General features: G+C 40.4%; 1 protein-coding gene and 1 pseudogene across 1 annotated transcript in view; both read left to right on the top strand.

The window, feature by feature from the left end:
- The window catches only part of BMPER (BMP binding endothelial regulator), a 320,091-nt gene that overhangs the window by 120,990 nt on the left and 175,972 nt on the right, over positions 1 to 23,129 (top strand). The gene's annotated exons all lie outside the window — the stretch shown is intronic.
- Positions 13,395 to 14,008, top strand: LOC130027587 (protein FAM50A-like; annotated as a pseudogene).

The raw sequence follows: 23,129 nt of genomic DNA on the forward strand, positions 1-23,129 counted from the left end.
TAACAAGGGAGAATAGCAATACCATTCTAAAGGAACAAACCTGGTATTTTAAGGAATGATTAAAAGATCATATGCTGTATCTGTATATTCAAAAAGTGTGTGTGGGCTCTCACCAAGTGTGTTCAGTGGCCATGAACCACTTACCCACCCCGGCCTGCAGCCACCGCCAACAGACAGATGAAGGAGGTAACAGGGCCACCAAGCTGTTGTTGATCAGTTGCCATTTATTCTGATCTCCGTTCTGTCATTTATTTCTTTCTCCCAGCATGCCGATTCCAATCTCACTGCCCCTCATTCCTGTCTCCTATTTTCCCCATGGTAATCTCCCTGTGCCCAGTCTCACAGCCTTAGTCAAGAGCCCAACATCCAAGTTGGGGGTAGCAACTACACCCTGGTGAGATAGCACAATCAACGTATGAAAGCCCTTCCTTCTGGAGAAGCTCTACTAAGACAAAGATCTCCTCCTGCTAGGAGATCCACTCAAGGGCTGAATTTCATCTAAGGGTGTACTTCTCCTTTCCTTAGTCCATAAACAATCATCTTAGATTATTTCCTAATAATCTTTCTAGTCATTTTTATGGATACAGTAAGACATGAATTAAGTTTATAGGGTGGCCGGACCAGATTAGTCCTTCCTAATCTCTGCAGGGTCTTTTTCCAGTTACTTGTCTTTGGGTCTTGATGGTATTTGTCCTGACCATTCTTTTAACTTATTATAAGTTTGATAGTACTCGACCTGTTCTGTTTTGATGCCAGGGTAACTTAAGCTTGCCCTGGGTCCATCCAAGAACCTTTGTCGGAACCCTGCTTTTGAGGTGCTCGGAACTAAGGGCAACTGAGGCTTAAGTCCAGTGAATATGACAGATGTCCAGGAATAAATATTCAGGGTCAATTAACTCCCAAGTTATAAAAGCATAGCATTAACTCTCTTCCTGTATCTATACAAAAAAAGGACATTGCTCTAAATAAACTATGCAAAAGACATAGGGGAAAGAGAAAAGCAATATTTCACTTACAAATACAAAATCTAGAGTCCTTAGAAGGATCTGACCTTACAAGTCACAGAGTCTCATTTGTGGATATAGGTGATTAACGGATAGGGGAAGCAGAGCACAAAGATAAAGATAAATACAGAAGAATGGGAGTGTCTCCAGAGCACTGTGATGGGTGTAACTCAATAAACCTAAGCTCCCTGCAGCAATGAAGAAAGGACAAATCAGTGTTATACAATATCATTGTATTGCATCATAAAATGGTTAACCTGCAAGTTATTATGAGGAAACAGACAAATCCAAATTTAGATTTGAATACTATCAAAGTGTCAGTGAAAGTTAAGAGAAATATGGGCAATTGTACCAGATTAAAGGAATGGAAAAGACATGACAACTAAATAGAATACATGGTGCTGGAAATTGAGGATGAAAAAGAGTGTTGTAAAATGGATCAGAAATGTTAGTGGCTAAACATAAGGGAGATTTGAAAAGCATACACTAATAGCGTTGATTTATATTATGTTTTGTGGGTGTAATAATTACATTGTGGCTATAAAGAAAAAGAAGTACTTTTAGATCTTGGAGGTTTGTGCTTAGCAAGGGCTAAGATGCCTGCATATAGGCTTAAATAGTTCAGCAATAATCTCTCTTTTTCTTTACTTTTAATTATTCAGAAATGCACTTAGCTTTTATTTATTATAGACTTATTTAAATTTTTCTTTTGTCTTTGAAAAATAGGTTTTTTGGGACTGAAGCAATAGTACAGAGGGGGAGGGCATTTGCTTTGCATGCAGCTGACCCGGCTTCTATTCCCAGCATCCCATATGGTCCCCTGCGCACTTCCAGGAGTAATTCCTGAGTTCAAAGCCAGGAGTAACCTCTGTGCATCGCTGGGTGTGACCCAAAAGGAAAAAAATGAAATAAAAGTAGGTTGTTCAGTGGGTGGTTGCCTATGAAATTTCTGGTTGGTAGTTTGTTCATTTTTCTTTCACTACTCTGAATATGTCTTCTGATATCAGTAGTTTCTGAGAGGAAATTACCTGTTAATCCTGCCGAGGATTCCTTGCAAGAATCATGTTTCTCTTATTGCAATCAAAATTTGTTCTTTCTACAGTTTAAATATAATACATCTAGTTGATTTTTTTAGGAGTATGGAACTTGCTTAAGTGTATGGAACCGGCTGGAAATAAATAGATTAATATGTTTAAACAGATTTGGGGAGTTTTAAGTCAAGATTTCATTACATATTCATTCTCCCTCATTCTTCCTCTTTTTCTCTCCCTAAGACTTCTGACATTTCTATGTTGGTATACTTCATAGTGGGTTCACATATCTGTTAGAGTCTGTTCATTTATTTTTCACTTTTTTTCCTGGTTCTTCAGATAAGATAAATTAATTTGTCTTTATTCATAAGTAAATTAGAGATTTTTCCAAATGGCTTAAACCAATATATCTCCCAAACTTTGCCAGAGGGCACTATATATGCAAGCATTTCACAACTTTGCACTTTCCTTCACTTCTTTATCATGCATATCATCAAGGTCAAACAAATGTGAGAGAGTTGGGTTTTCTTGGGTGTTTTTCTGAGCTTGCATTCTGCCTTACATATGTGTGTGATCTCTAGAACACTAAATATGTATAAGAATGCCACATAAATACGTATTCTTCATCTTTCCTTTTAAAGATTAAAAAAAATTACTTGAGGTTGGGGGCACCAGTAGTGCTCAGGTACTATACCTGTTTCATGCTCTTTATTTTTATTTATTTTTTTATATATATATTTTTTATTTTATTTTATTTTATTTTAAAGTTGTAGATTTACAATTTTTTGTGCTTTGGTTTCAATTATACAATGATCAGATACCCATCCCTCCACCAGTGCCCATTTTCCACCACCATGGATAATATCCCTCCCACCCCCATCCCCCCATCCCCCCTGTCTCTGTGGCAGGGCAATCCCCTGTGTTCTCTCTCTCCTTTTGGGTGTTGTGGTCTGCAAAAGAGGCATTGAGTGGCAAACATGTTCAGTCCATAGTCTACTTTCTACATGCATCTCCCCTCCTGGGAGGATCCTCCAAACATCCTTTATTTGGTGCTCCCTTCTCTATCTGAACAGCCCTTTCCTCTAGGATACCCGGCTGGCCTCTAAGTTATGGAGTAATCCTCCTGGTGCTGATCTCAGCTATTCTTGGGTATTAATCTCATACTTTGTTACTTTATATCCCCCAGATGAATGCAATCTTTCTATGTCTATCCCTCTCTTTCTGACTCATTTCGCTTAGCATGATACTTTCCATATTGTACCACTTGTATGTAAATTTCATGACTTCATCTTTTCTAAGAGCTACATAGTACTCCATTGTGTAGATGTACCAAAGTTTCTTTAACCAGTCATCTGTTGTTGGGCATTCAGGTTTCTTCCAGTTTCTGGCTATTGTAAAGAGTGCTGCAATGAACAAACAAGTGCAGATGTCACTTCGACTATACATTTTTGCCTCTCTGGGATATATTCCCAGGAGTGGTATTGCTGGGTCAAATGGGAGCTCAATTTCTAATTTTTTGAGAATCGTCCATACTGTGGCAGGGTTTGGGGAGCTACATGGTACTAAAAATTAAACAGGGCCTCTTGCAGGAAAAACACATACTTCAGCCCTAGAGCTCCTGACTTTGACTATCTCCTGGGGTACTTCTAACCCCCAGCAATTTTTCCTACATCATTTAAAGAAGCTTCATAAAATGCTTGTAAAGCTGAACAGATAAGCTCATCATTTATAGAGAAATGTAATTTGCATAATAATGATCATAGGAAAATCTAAATAGCTATATTAAATAGTTATTATTATTGTATTGAACTTTTAGTATTGATGTTTGTTATATTGAGTATTTAATAATATTGAGATTTTATTATACTATTAAGTATTAATCTGAATTAGATTATTTTAAGCTACAATTTTGGTCCCATGAAAATCACAAAATATATACATGATAATCAAATAAAATGGGAATAAAAATGATATGCTATAATGTGGTATTGGAAGCTTTTAGGAAGTAAGAGGATATAAATGATAAGACAAATAGAGGGGCTGGAGTCATGGGACAGCAGGCAGGGTGCTTGCCTTGCACATGGAGGACCCAGGTTCAATCCCTGGCACCCATATGGTCCCCTGAGCTTGCTAGGAGTGATCCCTGAGGGCAGAGCCAAAAGTAAGCCTGAGTGCTGCTGAGTGTAGTTTAAAAAAAAGACAAAGAGAAAAATAGTAGAGATAGATAATTGGAAATTACATTAAATATACGTGGATTAAATATTATAATTATATGACAAAGATTAGTACAACCTAATCTAAATTTTTAGTCCAACTATAGTCTATAAAATATATACTTTTAATTCAAAGACACAAATATGTTGAAAATTAAAAGTTAGAAAAGCGTATAGAATGCAAATAATAACTGCAAAGAAGAAGCAGAGTTTATGTTAATATCAAACCAAAAAAAAAAAACTAAGAAAAACTTTTTAAACAAGGTTCAATTGATCTCAAAAATATAACAACTATTACCTATTCGCATCTATAAAAGAGGCTTATTAACCTTAACTTCCAGGCCTCTTCTCTCCACATTATGGTGTGAAGTCAGAGATGGAAAATGGATGAGCACTGTGATGGGAAGTTAGCTTGAAAGTATCACCTGACTTCCTTCCCATATTTGAATGGACTGGCTGGGCTGTCTGCTAAAAGAATGCCACAAAGAAGGGATAGTGTGTGTAATAAAACAAAAAATCAAACCCTGTTCTCCTGTTGTTCATCGATTTGCTCCAGCGGGCCCTGTAACATCTCCATTTTTTTTTTTTGAGACTTGTTGTTACTGTGTTTGGCATATTGAATACGTCACAGGTAGCTTGCCAGGCTTTGCCATGTGGGTGAGATACTCTCGGTAGCTTGCTGGCCTCTCTGAGAGGGGCGGAGGAATTGAACCCGGCTCAGCCAGACTGGCTGTGCACAAGCAAACGTCCTACCACTGTGCTATCCCTCCAACCCATGTGTGTGTATAACAGTACCAGATAATACCAGGACTTTTCTAGCCATGTGTAGAATGAAGATAGGAAGGTGGCTGGAGGTTTTTTTCATACTTTCTTATAGTGTTATTGAATTATAATTTGACTTATGAGCATACTGTGTTTGAATTTCTTTTTGCTGATATTTGCATTCTTAATGCAGAACTCTGACTAATTTGAGAGTCCTATTCTGAAAGGAGAGAGGCTAGTTGTTGCTTTCAGATTATGGCCAGAAAATGACTAAACCATGCTTCTAGATTAAAGTATATTCATATATAGTCAATCACTTACCTATGTTTTAAGTATTTTTTCTACTTTTAATTTAAAAAATTTTTAAAATATGTTAAATATTTTAAATATGGTTGTGTGTGTGTGTGTGTGTGTGTGTGTGTGTGTTTGTGTTTTCTGCCCTTTGGGCCACACCTAGCAGTGCTCAGGGCTTACTCCTGGCTCTGCTTGGCGGACCATATGGGGTACTGGGGATCGAAATAAATTTTTAAATAAATAAATAGAAAGAGGCTTATGATGTGACTTATAAGAAATATATATATACATATATACATCCTGCCTCTCTAATGACAAGATAAATCATATATATATATGATTTATACATTTTCACTTTCAGCCACAGCTCCTGACCTGACTCAGGAATCCTTAAACCCTAAAAATGTCCTAAGACCTAAGATGGATAAAAAGTGTCTCTTATTACAAGAATGAGTCAAAATTTTGTAAGCACCCAGGGAAGGAAGATGCTTTACAGGAGAACCAATCCTGTTTTAGAGAGTTAGAACTTTTAGTTCCACCCCTGACCTCCCAGAAGGGAGATGGGCTGGAAACTGAAACAACTGCCAATGGCCAATGAGTTTATCAGTCACGCCTACATAATGAACCCTTTATAAAAACCCAAGAGGATAAGATTTATATGACTTTAAGGGTGATGAACATATGGAGATACTGGAAGAGTAGCATATCTGGTAAAAGCATTAAAGCTCTGCATCTTTTCTTCTCTCAAAACTAGCTCTATGTGTCTCTTCCGTCTAACAGCTCCTGTTACATTCTTCTATAATAATCCAGAGGCCTAGTAAATAAGCAGTTTCTCTGAGTCCTGTGAATTATCCTCGGAAATTAATTGAACCTAAAGGTGTATCCTGGGGGGCTATAATTAATGTAGCCAATCAGAGGGAAGCACAGCACAAACTGGACTCGTGATTGGCCTCTGAAGTTGAAGTAATGGGTGATGGGAACCTGCTATGTGCAATCAGTAGGTCTGAAACACAGGTAGCATCTTAGGGTTTCAGCTTTGAAATGGTGCTGGGAAACTGAAACCTTCCCAAATTCTCTGATTATTTAGAATCAGAGACACCACCCCTAACCCCCTTCCTACCTAGGTGGCTAGTGTCACAGCTGAAATGAATTCTTCGACACCTTCTCCGTTGGTATTAAGAATTGCTTAGTGCAGTAAGGAAACCTATCCCAAGTTGGAAATGGATCCAAGAACCCATCCAAGGCCCCAACTAAAGTAAAAACGAAAAGAATTCAAAGGATAGATTGTTCAACAAATACTAGCAAGAGACTTTTGTAGTCTGCCTTCAGTAATGGTGAGAATAATTAATCTATGCATAAACAAAAAACTAGAAAACACTAGCACTGTCATCCCATTAATCTTCGTTTTGCTTGAGTGAGTGCCAGTAGCGTCTCCATTTGTCCCAGCTCAGAGATTTTAGCATCATAAACTTTATGCTCTCTCTCTCCACGGATGTGGCATGCTAGCTGGATGTCCTTGGGCATAATGGTGACATGCTTGGCGTGAATGGTGCAAAAGTTGGTGTCTTTGAAGAGCCCCAGCCAGTAGGCCTCCCATGCCTCCTGTAGTGCCATGACGGCTGAGCTCTGGGAGTGTAGGCTGGTCTTGAAGTCCTGCGTGATCTCCCGCACCAGCTGCTGAAATGGCAACTTGTAGATAGGCAGTTGGGTGGACTTCTGGTAGTGGTAGATCTTGCGCAGTGCCATGGGTGCAGTGTGCCTTCTGCCTAGTACAAGCCCTCTCGGCCTTCCCAACTCAGCTGGAGACTTCTTCAGGATAAAGGAAATGAGACCCATTTCACTAACACTGTCACTGTCACTGTCCTCCCGTTGTTCAGTTGTTCATCGATTTGCTCGAAGGGGCCCAGTAACATCTCCATTGGAGACTTTGTTGTTACTGTGCTTGGCATACATTTCACATTAACAGTACATATTAACTAAAAGTAACAGATGTACACAGAACACCTCAGCCACAGAATATATTCTTTTCTCAAATAAACATGGAATATTCACCATACGTTAGGCCATTAAAGTCTTGATAAATTTTAAAAGATCAAAATAATAAATGTAGGGGCCTGATAGCAGAATGTGCTGGAGCACTAGCTTTCATACAAGAGCTTTAGGTTTGACTCAAACCCTGAATGGTCCTTCTGGTACCACTCCATGTGATAGCCATGCAAATAAGAAACAGGCACTGAATGCTGACAGATGTGGTCCCTCCGAAAGCAATCCAAAAGTCCCAAAATATATATTCTCTAATCACAATGGAATAAAGTTGAAAATCAGTAACAGAAAAAAAAAACATTTGGAAAGTCAAAAATCTATTGAACACACTGCCTTTAAAAAATTGATTGAGGTTCTGTGATTTACAATATTATCAATGATAATTTCCTGTGTACATGATTCGACACCATACCCATCACCAGTGTACCCACCTCCCTCTCCCAGGGATCCTAATGACCCTCCCTTTCAGATGTCTCCCCTTCCACAAACTCAGTTTTGTCTATCAGTTCTCTCTTGTGCTGCCTTAATTCCTTAACCTACAGGGTTGTGCATCGTTAAGTCCCATAAAAGAGTGATATTAATTTGGATCTTATCCCTTTCATTCTCACTAACTATTCACAAGTTGTTCTCTAGTTCCATGCATGTCATAGGAAACAGCATAGTTTTGTTCCAAGCCACATAGCATTCCATATATAGCACAACTTTATCCATTCATTTGGAGTGGACATTTGGGTTGTTTCCATATCTTGGCTATTGCGCTAAGTGCTGCTATAAAAATAGGTGTGCTCTTTTAAATTAATGTATTGTGAACATACTACTTAAAGTAATGTTATAGAAGAAATAGCAGATTTTCTTATAATACATTCTATTATATATCACGATTATGACCATCCTGTTGTTCGTCGATTGCCTCGAGCAGGCCCCAGTAATGTCTCCTTCGTCCTAGCTCTGAGATTTTTTTTAAAAGTGCCATATTCAAGGCTCTTTCAGGGTTAGGAGAATGAGACCCATCATTGTTACTGGTATTTGGCATATTGGGTATACCACGGGGAGTTTGCCAGACTCTGCCGTGTGGGCAGGTTACATTTGGTAGCCTGCCAGTTTCTCATATATAGTGTATTATATATAATGTATTATATATATATATATCTTTATGCTAGAAGATTCTTTAAAGTAAACGAAAATAGAAACAAACCTATCAAATATTATGGTTGTATGTATCTAAGAGATTGAAGAGAAAGAGATCTGTAAATACTATTACTAACAGATCTTAAAGAACTCAAGTCACTTATCCTCTACCTTAAGAAATTAGAAATATACGAACAAAACTAGTCAGAAGAAGTGGATAATAATAACTAGAATGTAAATATATAAATTAGTGGCTAGAAAACTAGTGGAACACAAAGAAAGCCATTTAAAAAGCACAAAATTGACAAACCATTAGTTAAGAAGGTAAGACTCCCATTACTAAAAACAAGGATAAATGTGAGGCCATTGCCGTTGACCTTACAGAAATAAAAAAACTAATTATGAAAGAAGAATATTATGAATTGTCTATGAAAAACTGTATGAGCTACATGAAGGTACCTAAGTTACCTAAGAATCTGCCAGTTCTTAGGTCTGACTCCCCCCCAAAAAAAGATTTAGAAAAACCAAAGAATTAAAATATTCACACATAAATATTAAGTCAATTCATTTCCAACAGACCTGTCCTTATAAGAAATATCAAGGGAGTCCTTCATGGCTGAAATCTAAGGATGTTAATCAAATTAATAGGAAGTGGTGGTGGTTGGGGGGAAAACAGGAAGAAATTAAGGTCACCACTAAAAGTCACTTCACAGGTAAATATCAGAAGTAATATAAACATGTGTTTGTTCCCAACTCCTCAGAATAGGATTGAGTTGGAGATAGTGATGAATTGGAGATCAAAAACAAAATAAAAGTTTGAAGATCTTCAGTAAGCTAGCAAACTGGTGAAACTGGCAGGCACTTAGGGACTAGCACTATGGGGACCCCAAACTCATTTTTCTCCAGTGATTACTAGATAGTGTAGTTTTGAATATTTCAAAGCCTGCTAGTTTTATTGAAAGATAAACTAGTTTTTCCTTAATAATATTCCTCAGTTTGTTGTAAGCCTTTAGTCATCAGAGTTTTGAAACACTGACTTTAATGCCTTTGACAGTATTCTTATTGCCTGTGATAAAAAGGAGCCCTTTTGAGAAGTACTTGCCCTTCCATTCTGGAATTCATAAACTCTCAAGATTAATTTTTGTTATGCTTGCTTATCACTATATTCTTAGCAATTTATTTCATTTAAGGAATGTCCTTGAGGTCAAATCTTGTGTGTGTGTATCTTTTAACTTTTCTGTAAGATAATAAGCAATATAAGCATAAGATATTCTAATTTTTTTGTTATGCTTGGCAATTTGTCCTCTACGGAGGTACTCAGGGGACACTTGTCCTTAGTATTTGTAATGCTGTATTTCTGCATGTTTAAGATCCCTCCATATCATGTATATTTTTATTTTATGATGTCATAAAATACAGAGTTCTAATTTCACCTTTTTCAATTTAAATAAACTATTTAATAATGAGTTTAATGGTCCAAACTGTGACATAAGTTTTAAAAATTATTGTTCTTTCACCAAACTGGTAGTTATATTTTTCTCTATTTAAAGTACCATTATTTTAAATAGTCAAGTCTTATTTAACTTTAGTGCATTAGAAAAATAGGTGAAATGTGAATGTTTTAATTGAGAGAAATTTTGATTTATGTGTTCTTAATTAAGGATTAGATTTTACAATGTGTGAGTGAAACCCTAAAATCATCATGTAATTTTGGCTAGGCTTCAAGTGGAAAGGAGGCAGCTTGTAAAGATTGTCACTTTCCTTGGAAAAGAAAGAGTAATGATAAAACCAGAAAGCAGAACATATACAAACAGTCTGAGCTAAATGTGATGATTGCTCCAGAAATCAAAATGGCCCATCTGTGAGATTCTCTTTGGATGAAGGTCTGCTGCTGGGAGCAGGGTGCACTTTCGAGGATGGGTCACTGACATATTTTGCTTAGTTTGTACCAGGCAGATTTGACAGAGAATCACTATGTTATCAAAAAATTTACTAATACTGTGAAGGTGAAAATAATACTATTTGTGAACAGTATAGTTGCTTGCAGCTGTGCTATTACTATTGTTTTCTAATAGTACTATTCCTTTCAAACAGAAATATTGTAAGCTTTAAATATCATTAAGTTGAGTGTTTCTTCTCTGGGGATGCAGTTGGAGAGGACTTCCATTTGGTGGCAAAAGTTTGACCTCATGCATGAATGGGTACAGACAGGCAAAGAACAATCAAAATTAGGTATAGAATGCCAAATTGAGGGAGATTATTGGAGCATCCTAGACTTTTTTACTTATTTCAGATTGTTGCAGAACTTCCCTGATAAGGGACCCTTGTAATATGATTTTTCATTAATAATGCAATTTAGTTCTTAGTATTATAAAATTGAAAGATAATTATAATAATGTAAAGAGTTTCTTGTGGCTTAAAACGAGTGCATACCTGCATAAAGTTTTTAAGTGCGGGGGCTAGAGAGAGTATTAGGGTTAAGGCCTTTACCTTGCATACCACTAATCCCATTTCTGACACCATATAAGGTTCCCTAAGCACCTATAGGAGTGATCCCTGAGCACAGAGCCAAGAGTGAGTCTTGGGTACTGAAAGGTGTGGTCTGAAACCAAACCAAAGCAAAACAAAGACAAGTTCATAGAATCCAGCAAGATAGTATAGCTGGTAAGGCATTTGCTTGCTTGTGACCAATCCCAGGTCAATCTCCAGCACCCCATATAGTCCCCTGAACACCACTAGGAGTGATCCCTAAGGTTAGAGCCAGGAGTGAACCCTGAGCGCTGCTGGATGTGGCCCCAAAATCAAACCAAAATAAGGTCTATAATGTGTAAGAGGTGTTTTTCTTTGATTGCCTTTCTGGAAAGTGGAGGTAAGTTACAGTTAAAAAGAAGGATATTAAAAGTTACTCTAAGCTAAGGATTTCCAAGTCTCCCTTTTGACCTCTTCAGCTGGTCTTAAAATTTGTTTCCAGAAAAATTAGAAGATTTCAAAACATTTTTTTTCTTCAAGACCATCACTTTACTTGAAGCTCTGTGCTTGTAGTGTGACTTTTCTATTGACTGGTTCATGGAACACAGGAGTAAGGAAATGGCCACCCACTGATTTTGTTGAAATAAAGTAACATGTTTGAAAGAGACAATAGATTTACAGGTAGTTAGCATAAGATAGCATGCTTATGCCTCCTTTCCCAGAGATAGCAGCTAAGAGATGCTTTCAGCTTTAAGGGTTTCTATGAATTCTCTGCTCTCTCTCTCACACACACACACACACACACACACACACACACACACACACACGTTCCTTCAAATGTGTCATATCTTATCTCCAAGACTCAGAACATGTGGGGTCTTATGTTTTATTCCCCTTTATTCCTTATCTATTCAAATTAAGAAATTTAGAACAGTTTTTAGGGTCCATATCATGCCAGGTTTTCATAGTGGTCAGTAGACAAAAGAACAGCTTCAGAGAGCCCATCAAGTATGGACTCCAGAGGACCCACTTTGAGTGATATAGCCCAGAAATAAGTGTATGTCAAGTCATCTTTGAAGCCTGCTTCAGAAGCCAACTTCTGTGATGTCTTCTGGTGGGTCTCTCACTATTCTATAAGTTTCTTTCTCTTTTGTTAGTTCTAAGACATTCATATCAGGGCCAGGCAGAGAGTACAGAAGTGAAGGTGCATGAGGTGCATGTCCTCCTCACTTGTGACTGATTCTGGTCTCTGTCTTTGGAAGACACTGATCCCCACGCAGTATGTGGTGTGACCCAGATCCCAGTGCCCAAGTAGGTCTGCATCCTCAGGCTATCACATTTAATTGTGGACCAGGCTGGCATAGAATCTTGTACATTCACATCTCCCACAATGTTTGGATTATTACTCTCAAGGTTTTCAGGAGAAAATTCACAAATCACAAAAAAAATCACAAATCATCCTGTTAATCGTCGATTGCCTCGAGCAGGCCCCAGTAACGTCTCCTTCATCCTAGCCCTGAGATTATATTCAAGGCTCTTTAGGAGAATGAGACCCATCATTGTTACTGGTATTTGGCATATTGGGTACACCACAGGGAGTTTGCCAGACTCTGCCGTGTGGGCAGGCTACATTCGGTAGCCTGCCAGTTTGTCCAAAGTAGGAATGAGATAATAACATGTCATAATAAGCTGTCGTGCGGCTGCGCGGTTCCGGGAGCTGGTTTTTATAGTCTCTGAGTCTTGGCTGCTGATGGGATTACATGGCGCCAGGGGGCCAGTTGGTGGATGTGACCCCCGCCTACTGAAATTTGGAGGATCTGGGTGGAGGATGCTCGGCCCAAATCGGAGTAGGTTTGGAGATCTCGGCCCCGGAACCCACGTGACTTTGTCCCTCTGCCAGTACCTTCATGTGTGTGGAGAGTGGTCTCAGCATGGTGGTGGCTGGTCCTGGAGGTCTTTGGCTGCCGAGCCCTGGTCGGAGTAGGGAAGAAAGCTCAACCCGCTCCCCTCCAATGGGCCCTGGCGGCAAGGACAGTCGGCTTGGAGATCTCGGCCCCGGAACCCGCGTGACTTTGTCCCTCTGCCAGTACCTTCATGTGTGCGGAGAGTGGTCTCAGCATGGTGGTGGCTGGTTCTGGAGGTCTTTGGCTGCCGAGCCCTGGTCGGGGCGGGGAGGAAAGCTCAACCCGCTCCCCTCCAAGGGGCCCCGGCAGCGAGGACAGTCAGGCGCGGGGGCAGGAGACTGCACTGTTCTTCTTCCGGGAGAAAATTCAGCAGAATTATATTTTTAGAGACCAGAGAGATAGGTGTTTAGGTCCTTGCCTTGCATGTGCCAACAAGGGCTGAATCTCTACTACTGCATTTGGTCCCCTGAGCATCACCAGGAGTGACCCCTGAGTTTAGAGACAAGAGCAAGCCCTGAGCACTGTTGGGTATGGCCCCCAAATCAAATGCTGGAAGAAGAGGAGCAAGCTGGAAAGAAAGAAGAGGAATAGGTGGCCCTGGATGACAAGGAACTGGAAAGAGAGATGCCTACCAAGAAAAAGAAGCTTGGAAAGAACACAGGGTGGGCACAAGCTTCTTGCCTGACTGAGACCATGAGAAGAACTGGCTCTGGGAAGAGCAGCAGCAGTAGTGGGAAGCCAAGCAGAAGAAGATCAAGACTGTGGAGATTGAAATCAACCTTCAGTTACTGGGATGGTTCTAGGCACTGGCACATGGTTAAGATGAAGAAGGGGAACACCGTGTAGCAGTTCCTGGCAGAAAGTGCTGGAAATCCTGCACAAGGACTTCAGTGAGCTCCGGCCTGCAGGGTGGAGCAACTCATGTACATCAAAGAGGACCTTATAATCCCTCACCACCATAGCTTCTACGATTTCACTGTCACCAAGGTGGGAGAGAAGAGTTCAGTACTCATGACAGTGCTCAGTTCCTCAGTGATGCCCCCATGAAGAATGAGTTGCACACAGGGAAGGTGCTGAGGAGCTGGCATGAGAACAAGCACATCATCCCTGCCAGTCCTGGGAGCCCTGAGAAGAGGTGGGACAAGTCCAGGATCCGGTGAGCGGGGGCACCATCTGGTGCCATCACCATCTACAGGACTCTGGGCACCTGGGTCCCCTCATGATGTGCTGTTCAAAAGAGTCATGCCTCTGCCAGCCTCATGACCGATCTGTGGCTGCTTGCTCATCCCACAGTTCACAACATATCAGAGCTGAGCATGCACTCCAGATTTCTTGGTAAGAGGTTTTTTTGTATTGTGCTTGAATTCCCCTGGCATCATTAAAATGAACTGAAAACATACCAAAAAAGTGATCCCTGAGCACAGAGCCAGGATCATAACCTGAGCACCATCAGATGTGACCCTAAAACTAAAAGGCACAGGAAGAAAGCAGATATGGGGGGGCAACCTCAATGAATGTAATTTTAAGAGTTCAGATGAGATACTTTTATGGTTTTGTTGTTGTTATTTTTAGTTATGAAGGTCACACCTAAGAGTGTTCAAGGCTTACTCCTGGCTCTGTGCTCAGGAATCACTCCTGGTAGGTTTAAGGAAACTTATCTAGTGTGCTGTATCTCTAGCCCCCATAATTAGTTATTTTATTGAATGTTTAACTTGGAAGTTCCTAAAATTATTTTTACAGAAAATAATTTTTATTGCAGAATTTATTATGCTGCAAAAACTATTCACTTACCACTCACTGTGGAAATCCACTGTCTCTAAGGAATGAAGTCTACTTAATGTTACTACCACTACCACCACCCTCAGATTCCCACTCTCCTGCCTCTGTTTATATTTTAGAAAATATTGGTTTAACTGGGGCCTGAGAGATAGTACAGTGGGTAAGGCACTTGCCTTGTGTTTGACTTGACTCATGTTCCATCCCCAGTATCCCATATAGAATTATTCCTGAGTACAGAGCCAAGAATAACATCTGAGCATTGCTAAGTATGACCCAAAAACAAAACAAAAAATAGTGGTTTAATTTATGAATTTAGTTATATATATCACTTGATTACTTGATCTCCTGTTATTCATTGATTTGCTCGAGCGGGTGCCAGTAATGTCTCCATTCATCCCTGTTACGTGCTAGCGTAGCCCAATGGCATCTGTTCGTTCTAGGAACATGCAGAGCCTCAAACTGATCATTCAGGGTCTTGATGAAGAAGTCTGACCATCTTGTAGGTGGGCGTCCACGCGATCTTTCGATGTTCCATGGAATCTAGTCCAGCGGTTGTCTGTAAACCTCATTACGTGTCCAGCGCATCTGATTTTTGATGCCTTGGCAAATGAAACAGCGTCCCTGATTCTTGAGCATTGATGGAGATCAGAACTCCGGATTCTATCTCTCATTTGAGTGAAGCGTGATATTCCAAGCATAGCTCTTTCAATTCCTCTTTGAGAGACCCAAATAGCTTGGCTGATGTTTGGTGTTATTAGAACGATGTCATCAGCAAAGCAGAGGTGGTATAGTTGCCGACCATCTATCTTCACTCCCATTCCTTCCTATTCCAGTCGTCGCATGATGTTCTTGAGGGTGGCACTGAAGAGCTTTGGGAAATGGTATCACCCTGCCGAACCCCTCTCTTGACGTGAATGATTACTTCTTTGTAGAATGGTGAGATCTTGGTAGTGAATCCATAATAGAGCTCACAGAGGATCCTGATGTATTGAGTTTGTATGCCCTGATTGGCTAGGGCTTCTGTGACCGCTTCCGTCTCAACAGAATCAAAGGCCTTCTTTAAATCAATGAACGTTAGACAGAGCAGGCATCTTGAACTCCTGAGAAACCTCAATGAGCTTAGTAATCGTGTGGATATGGTTGATGGTACTGAATCCTTTTTGGAACCCGTCTTGTTTACATGGTTGTCCTTCATCTAGTGTTCTGCTAATCTTATTCAGGATGACTCGAGTGAACAGTTTGTAGATGACAGACAATAGGCAGATTGGGCGATAGTTGCCAATGTTGTGGATGTCTCCCTTCTTGTATAGTAGTACAGTCTTGCTGGTTTTCCATTGGGATGGAACCTTGCAATCAGACAGGTAGCGTGTGAAGAGCCGAGCCAGTGTATTGATGAGTACTGGTGGTAAGTTCTTCAGGTGTTCAGGTCTGATCTTGTCTGGGCCAGGTGCTCTTTGTTTCTTTACCGACGAGATGGCGTGTTGAATTTTGGAAGGGAGAACATTGGGAATGATATATCCATCGTGCGGAATGTGGTATGTGGGCAAGTGGATGTGGCTATTAAAGAGATCTGAGTAGAAGTCATGAATAATCTTCTCCATTGCCCTTCTGGAAGATGTGATAGATCCATCAGGATGTTGGAGGGCAGTCATCTTGGTCTTGTAGTTATTGAATGACAGGCTGGCATTATGAATGCTTTTCCTGGCTTCTGCCACATCTACCAGCACTGCTGTTCTCCTGTCTTTGAGGTCATCCTTGATGGCTTCTCTGCATTGTTTTGCCAGCTCGGACATTTGCTTGAGATTGCCTGAGGCATATGCCAAGCCACGTTGGCGAATAAGTTCAAGGGTGTTCGAAGAAAGGCGGTTTTTGTGGTTATCTCTCTCTTGGCATTCCTCGCACAATCATGGAGGTACTGAATCATTCGATCGTATTTCTCATCAATGTTGTCAATGACGGCATCTTCCCATGTTGCCGCAACAGAGCCAAAGAGCTCCCAGTTGGTGGTCGTTCTGGGAGTTCTCTTCTTAAACTTTGCATTCTTTTTCTCCCTGTTCTGTGAGGTAGAATTTTGCACGAAGGAGATGTTGGTCCGATCCCATTTGGAATTTTGGGACAACAGCAACATCAGTTAGGCAAAACCGCCAATTGAATATGATGTGGTCTATTTCATTGTGGAACCATCCACTGGGAGACTCCCATGTCCAACGTTTAGATTCAGCCTTTTGGAACTGTGAGTTACCAAGGAAGGTCTTGGATGACATGATGAACTGTCAGACAGTCTGTCACCCTGTTCATTCCATTCTAGGACATGGGTCCTGATATGGAGTTCATCGGCTGATCTTTTTGGTCTTATCTTCACATTAAAATCACCGACAATGATCTTGTAGAAGGTGTGATCTTTTTTATAGAACTTCTCCAGCTCCATGTAGAACTTCTCAATTTCTCATTCACCATAATTGGATGTTGGTGCATAGAGAACAAAGATAGAAACTGCCGGCAGTGAGCCACATCTATTCAAGTGTAATTGTCCTATTCGGGTTGTTAGGCATTCGAATGAATCAATGCTCATGGCTAAGTTCATGTTGACAAGGATACCGACACCACCGACGCCTCTTTTGTCACATGTTCCAAGGAACAGTTCTTCTCCAGTGTCGAAAACGGCGTGATGTGATTGATGTCTTCTCATTTAAGTCAGAACAATGATGTCGTACCTGATCTTTCGCGCTTGTACCATCAGTTCCTCGATGGATGCATCAGATGCCAGCGTACGTGCATTGAAAGTACAGACAATCATTTTTGTCTTTCTTCGTTTTGGCAGCCTATTTCTGCCTTGGGATTTTATCAGCCTCTCCTTCCACACCCTTCTCAACTCTGCCGTATTCAGGGTCAGGGGAATGAGATCCATTTTTTTTTACTGGATTTGGCATATCCAATAGACCACGGATAGCTTGCCAGGCTCTACTGTGTGGGTGGGATTTTTAAGGTACCCTGAAAAATTAAATAAATGTAAATAAAAAGTCACGCAGCCGCGAATGCGGCCACGCGCTCCCAGGAGCTTGGTGTGATAATCTCTGGATCCTGGCCGTTGTTGGGGTTACACGGCAGTTGGTGGGTATAACTGTCTAGCTACTGGCAGGTCCAGTCCCAAACCATGCGGGCTTGGAGATCTCAGCCCCGGGTCCCACACATCTGGGTTCCTCTGCCAGTTCTTTTATGCGTGAGGCTCATCCAAGTGTGTGGAGAGTGGTCCCAGCATGACCTTGGCTCGGGCCCGGAGTTCTTCAGCTGTCGGGCTCTGGTAAAGACAGTCAGGCACAGGTTAGGAGACTCTGCCTTTTTCTCTCCCAGGAGCTTGGTGTGATAATCTCTGGATCCTGGCTTTTGCATGTATATGTGCATTTAAAATAACTTAGGAAATATTATTTAAGGAACATTGCTATTCTGTAATCAAGCATTTTTTGCATTTTTAAATGTTAAGCGTACTGTTATTTATTCAGCCACTCATTGTAATCACATTCTATTATCAATTTTATTCAAATAATTATGTGCATTATTATTATTTTTAAAATTGTGTGGTGAGGACACAGTAGTGCCTAGGGGCTTGGGGATCACTCCTGAAGATACTGTGACCAGTGGTGGGTGCCTGATCATTTAGTGCTCAATCAGAGATGTTCATGCCCAGTGGTGCTGTTGAGGAACTGCCAGAGGAAACTTTGATCCTAGCTCATATCCTGTGTTCCAGCCCTCTAAGTTGTCTCCCGACCCATTACCTGCACTTTTATCTGGACTTTTGGCAACGATAATGCTGCTCTTTCAGTCTCTAGTTGTGTATTTCCACAGTAAACCATTTTAACCTTCATTTGAATTGTTGATGGCTAGTGTGATATCTTATCATTATTGTAAATGTAACATCTATTTTAGGACTAATTTTAATTTATTTATTTATTTATTTATTTTGGTTTTTGGGTTGCACCTGGTGTTGCACAGGGGTCATTCCTGACTCATGCACTCAGAAATTACTCCTGGTGGTGCTCAGGGGACCATATGGGATGCTGGCAATCGAACCCAGGTCAGCCACATGCAAGGCAAGTGCTCTACTCGCTGTGCTATCACTCCAGCCCTTCAGGACTAATTTTGCTGTCCTTATTAATTTTCTTTTCCTCTGATTCCAGTAGTTTCCCTTGTTCAGTGAGTATTGGTTGGCATACATTTATGTGAATGGGTCTTACTTAAATAGTAACTTGGTGTTCAGAATAAAGTAATTATGAAGTATTTTATAATCTGAGAGATTTGTGGATGCGGGTGGTCCTCAAATAATATCATTTTTAATGTCATTTCCTTGTAGTATAGATGAGAAAATAAATTGGAGTGATCCTAGCCAGAGCAAGGTCCATGTTCTTTAAGAACCTGATCATAATGATACTTAAAATCAGTTGGCAAGAAAATTGCAGCAAAACATTAAATGAAGAGTAGGAAGAATACCTGTCCTTGCTTTAGAAGAATATTTTCACAAATAATACTTTTAATAAAGAAAAACAAACAAAACAAAACATTTCCTCAATTTATCTGTAACATATTTGATTTTTTTTTGGGGGGGAGGCCTTGTTTGTTTGTCTTTCTTTTCTGTTTTGTGTGTGTGTGTGTGTGTGTGTGTGTGTGTGAGAGAGAGAGAGAGAGAGAGAGAGAGAGAGAGAGAAGGATTTTTTAAAAAACATAATTTTTGGAGTGTCAAAATAGTGAAGCAAAGACAGAGACCAAGTCAGAGACAAAGCAGTGTTCAAAAGAGGATATGGACTTCTTCAGAGTAAAAAAAAGTCAGGATTTTTTTATTTGTTTCTTTTTATTTGAGTACTGATTCCAGTATGGCTAGATACAAGAAATTAAAGGATTAATTTAACATTGTTGATTATCTGTTAATTTCATTATCAACATGACTGTCCTAGGACATGATATGACAGTAAGATGAAAGTGATTTTTCCTAGAATTGTTTTTGTCTTAGCTATAACTTGCTCTAAATTCATGTGCAGCATTACGAACTTTGATGAGCCTTGGGAAAACTATGAAAGTTCCATATTCCTCAATTTTATCCTCTGTAAAAAGGCTAAAAAAGAAATACTTTAAAAGGTAGCAAAGGGACTGGAGGGATAGTTATGAGACAAGGCACTGCCTTGCATTCATTTGACCCCCAGATTGATCCCCAGCCACTGTGTATATTCCTTCGAGTACCACCAGAAAGATCCCTAAGCAAAGAGGGAGAAATAAGACCTGAGCACAGCCAAGTGCGGCCCCTTTGGAAAGGTGCAGTTATTTTGTAAGCTCGTGCATGCTTATATGTATGTGTATGAATATTGCGGGCTGGAGTGATAGCACAGCGGGTAGGGCATTTGCCTTGCATGCAGCCAACATGGATGACCCGAGTTCGATTCCTCCGCCCCTCTCAGAGAGCCCGGCAAGCTATGGAGAGTATCTTGCCCACACGGCAAAGCCTGACAAGCTACCCGTGGAGTATTCAATATGCCAAACACAGTAACAAGTCTCACAATGTTACTGGGCCCGCTTCAGCAAATCGATGAACAATGGGATGACAGTGACAGTGATGAATATTGCACTAGAATTGTTTTTCTCCTACTGAGACCCCAGCCACCCATTCCCAAATATTCCATTACCTACATTGCCCTGGATTTTATTTGAATCTCCCTACCAGTTACCATGGCACTCCCCTTCTCTAAGTTTGGCACATCACGGTGTAGATCAGGGAACCAGCAGTTGTGGTAGCTAGGATCCTGGTGCTTCTCAGACTCAGAGGGCAATTGAGTCACCGAGGCTCTTGTTAAAACCAAATTCAGACTTAGGGAATCTGCGCCCCAAAGTCTGCAGGACTAACCAGCTCCCAGGTGATAGTATTGCTATTGGACTACACTTCAGGTGGGACCTTTGAAATGTATTAGCAATTGGTTAGGCTGCCTCAGATAGGTCAGAGGGACAGAGGCAACTAAAGGTGAATGAACAGAAGAAGTTTACTGGGGTGTGCTCCCGGTCAGAACCTCTGTTGAGATTGGGGCAAGGCTGAACCCTGGGAAAGACTAAGTGAGCTTTTAAGTTGTGTTGGGGAGGGAAAAGGGAGCAAAGACCAGTGATCTGGCCTTGTTATCTCCAGGGGGTTGATGTGAGGAAGCATGGAATGCAGCCTGCTAGCTTCCTGGTGCCAAGTGGGTCATAAGTCCTGTCTTCAGCACTGGGGGCACGGTGATCTTTTATTCCATGAGAATGGCTGTCTCATCAGCTGATCACCATTTTGTCTGGTTACCATTTGGTCCAAGCAAACCTTACAGTATCACTGGAAGGAAATTTTAAAAAAGCATACTTTGCATATGCAAAGTTTCACAATACTACTTATTCACTCATCCTCATACAACTCTCTATAAAAATGAGTAAAAATTTTCATTAAAGAAAAGTCATTTAAACCAGAATATAAGTAAGGTCTTTCCTGCTTTCAGTTGGTGGGTCAGCAAAGCAGGCTTGTGTTGTACCTTGAAATTCTTTGTGTAAGGAAATTAGGAATGTTCTAGATATGTGGGTCCTTCTTGGGGAAAAAAATACGACTGTAACTCCTTCTGGGATTTTTCACATTGAAGATACAAAACTTGAAAGTCGAATTCAAGTTGCAGCCCTGAATTCAATACTTAAGGCTTAAAGCCAGCAATACTTTCCCTGTAAAATCTCTTTGGAAAGGTTTTTAGATCTGAGTCAGCTAGGGTGAACCCATTTTCTGAAATTTTCTTCTGGAAGCATTTAATTGAAAGGAAAAACCCAAAGTATGCATCCTGATTTGAATGCCATGCCGAATTTGGGAGACCTTGAAATAGCAACAATGGGAGTAAATGAAGCCAAATGAAACCTGCAAATTATTAGGATCAAATCGGTCAGGGGGATAGAAACTTAATAAAAGGGAAGTAAGAGAAATTGGTTTTCCAATACAATCTGTACATCTCTGTACTGAGATGTTAAAAAAAAAGGTCAGGGAACAAGAAATTTCTGTAAGTTAAAAAGATGGCAGAGGCTAAAAGTTCAGAGGAGACAGGATGCCTCTCATTTGGATTTGATTTTCTCTGAGAGATCTTAGACTCGAAACTCTTTCTTCAGTGGCAGTCCTTCATGCAAGTGTCTATTGCTTCAAACAAATTTTAAGGAATCTACTCTCAAAAAATCTGAAAGAAAGAGACTGAACAACTGAATGAGGTATCCAATAGGAACTGATCCTAGTCACCACAAAAATAATGATAAATCCTTAGAAAATTGACTATAATATTAATTGACTATAATATTACTCTTTCTGGAAAACTGCTGTCTTGTAACTCATTTTCCTCCCTCTCTCTCCCTCCCTCCCTTCCTTCTACCTTCCTTCCTCCCTCCCTTCCTTCCTTCCTCCTTCCTTCCTTCCTTCCTTCCTTCCTTCCTTCTTTCCTTCTTTCCTTCCCTCCCTCGCCTCTCCTCCCTCCCCTCCACTCCCTCCCTTCTTCCTCTTTTCATTTCTTGCTCCTCAACCCTCTATCTTATACACATACACACATTACACTAGGAAACTATTTTTCTTTATATCCCCCTTCTCTAGGACTATGGAAGTTGGGAAGGTATATACTATCTGAAACCCTGAGTAAAAAAAGTCAAAGAAAATATTGATATGATACTAATAAAAATATACCAGCATTGAATTATAGCAAATCCATATCACTCAAGTCAGAAGCATAAACATGCTAGGAAAGACTAATCAAAAGAAATGATTTAAATGATGAGAGTACATTTACTTGGAGTAAACATTTTTTCTATTATTTGTTCTGTTTATTTGTATTTTTTCCCATTTTGTTGAAACACTGTGGGTTACACAGTTGTTCATGATGTATTGTTACAGGCATTCAATATTCCAACACCAATCCCACCACCCAGCTGCCATTGTCTCCATTTTCCCAACCACCCTTCAAGACAGCCTCTGTAGCAGACCCAAAATAACTTATTTTATATTGCTTTTTACCAACAAGTGACTCATCGAATGATCAAAAGACTTTTCCAAACAAGAAAATTTGTGAAAATTGTCCCTCACCATCACGATCACGATCACGACCACCCTGTTGTTCATCGATTGCCTCGAGCAGGTGCCAGTAACGTCTTCTTCGTCCTAGCCCTGAGATTTTTTTTAAAAGTGCCATATTCAAGGCTTTTTCAGGCTTAGGAGAATGAGACCCATTATGGTTACTGGTATTTGGCATATTGGGTATACCACGGGGAGTTTGCCAGACTCTGCCGTGTGGGCAGGTTACATTTGGTAGCCTGCCAGTTTGTCCAAAGTAGGAATGAGATGATAAGATGTCGCGCGGCCGCAAATGCGGCTGCGTGCTTCCGGGAGCTGAGTGTGATAATCTCTGGATCCTGGCCGTTGTTGGAGTTACACGGCAGTTGGTGGGTGTAACTGTCTAGTTACTGGCAAGTCCAGTCCCAAACCGT

This window comes from Sorex fumeus, unplaced genomic scaffold (assembly GCF_029834395.1).
Source record: "Sorex fumeus unplaced genomic scaffold, SorFum_2.1 ptg000037l, whole genome shotgun sequence".
In the NCBI taxonomy this organism is placed as follows: Eukaryota; Metazoa; Chordata; class Mammalia; order Eulipotyphla; family Soricidae; genus Sorex; species Sorex fumeus.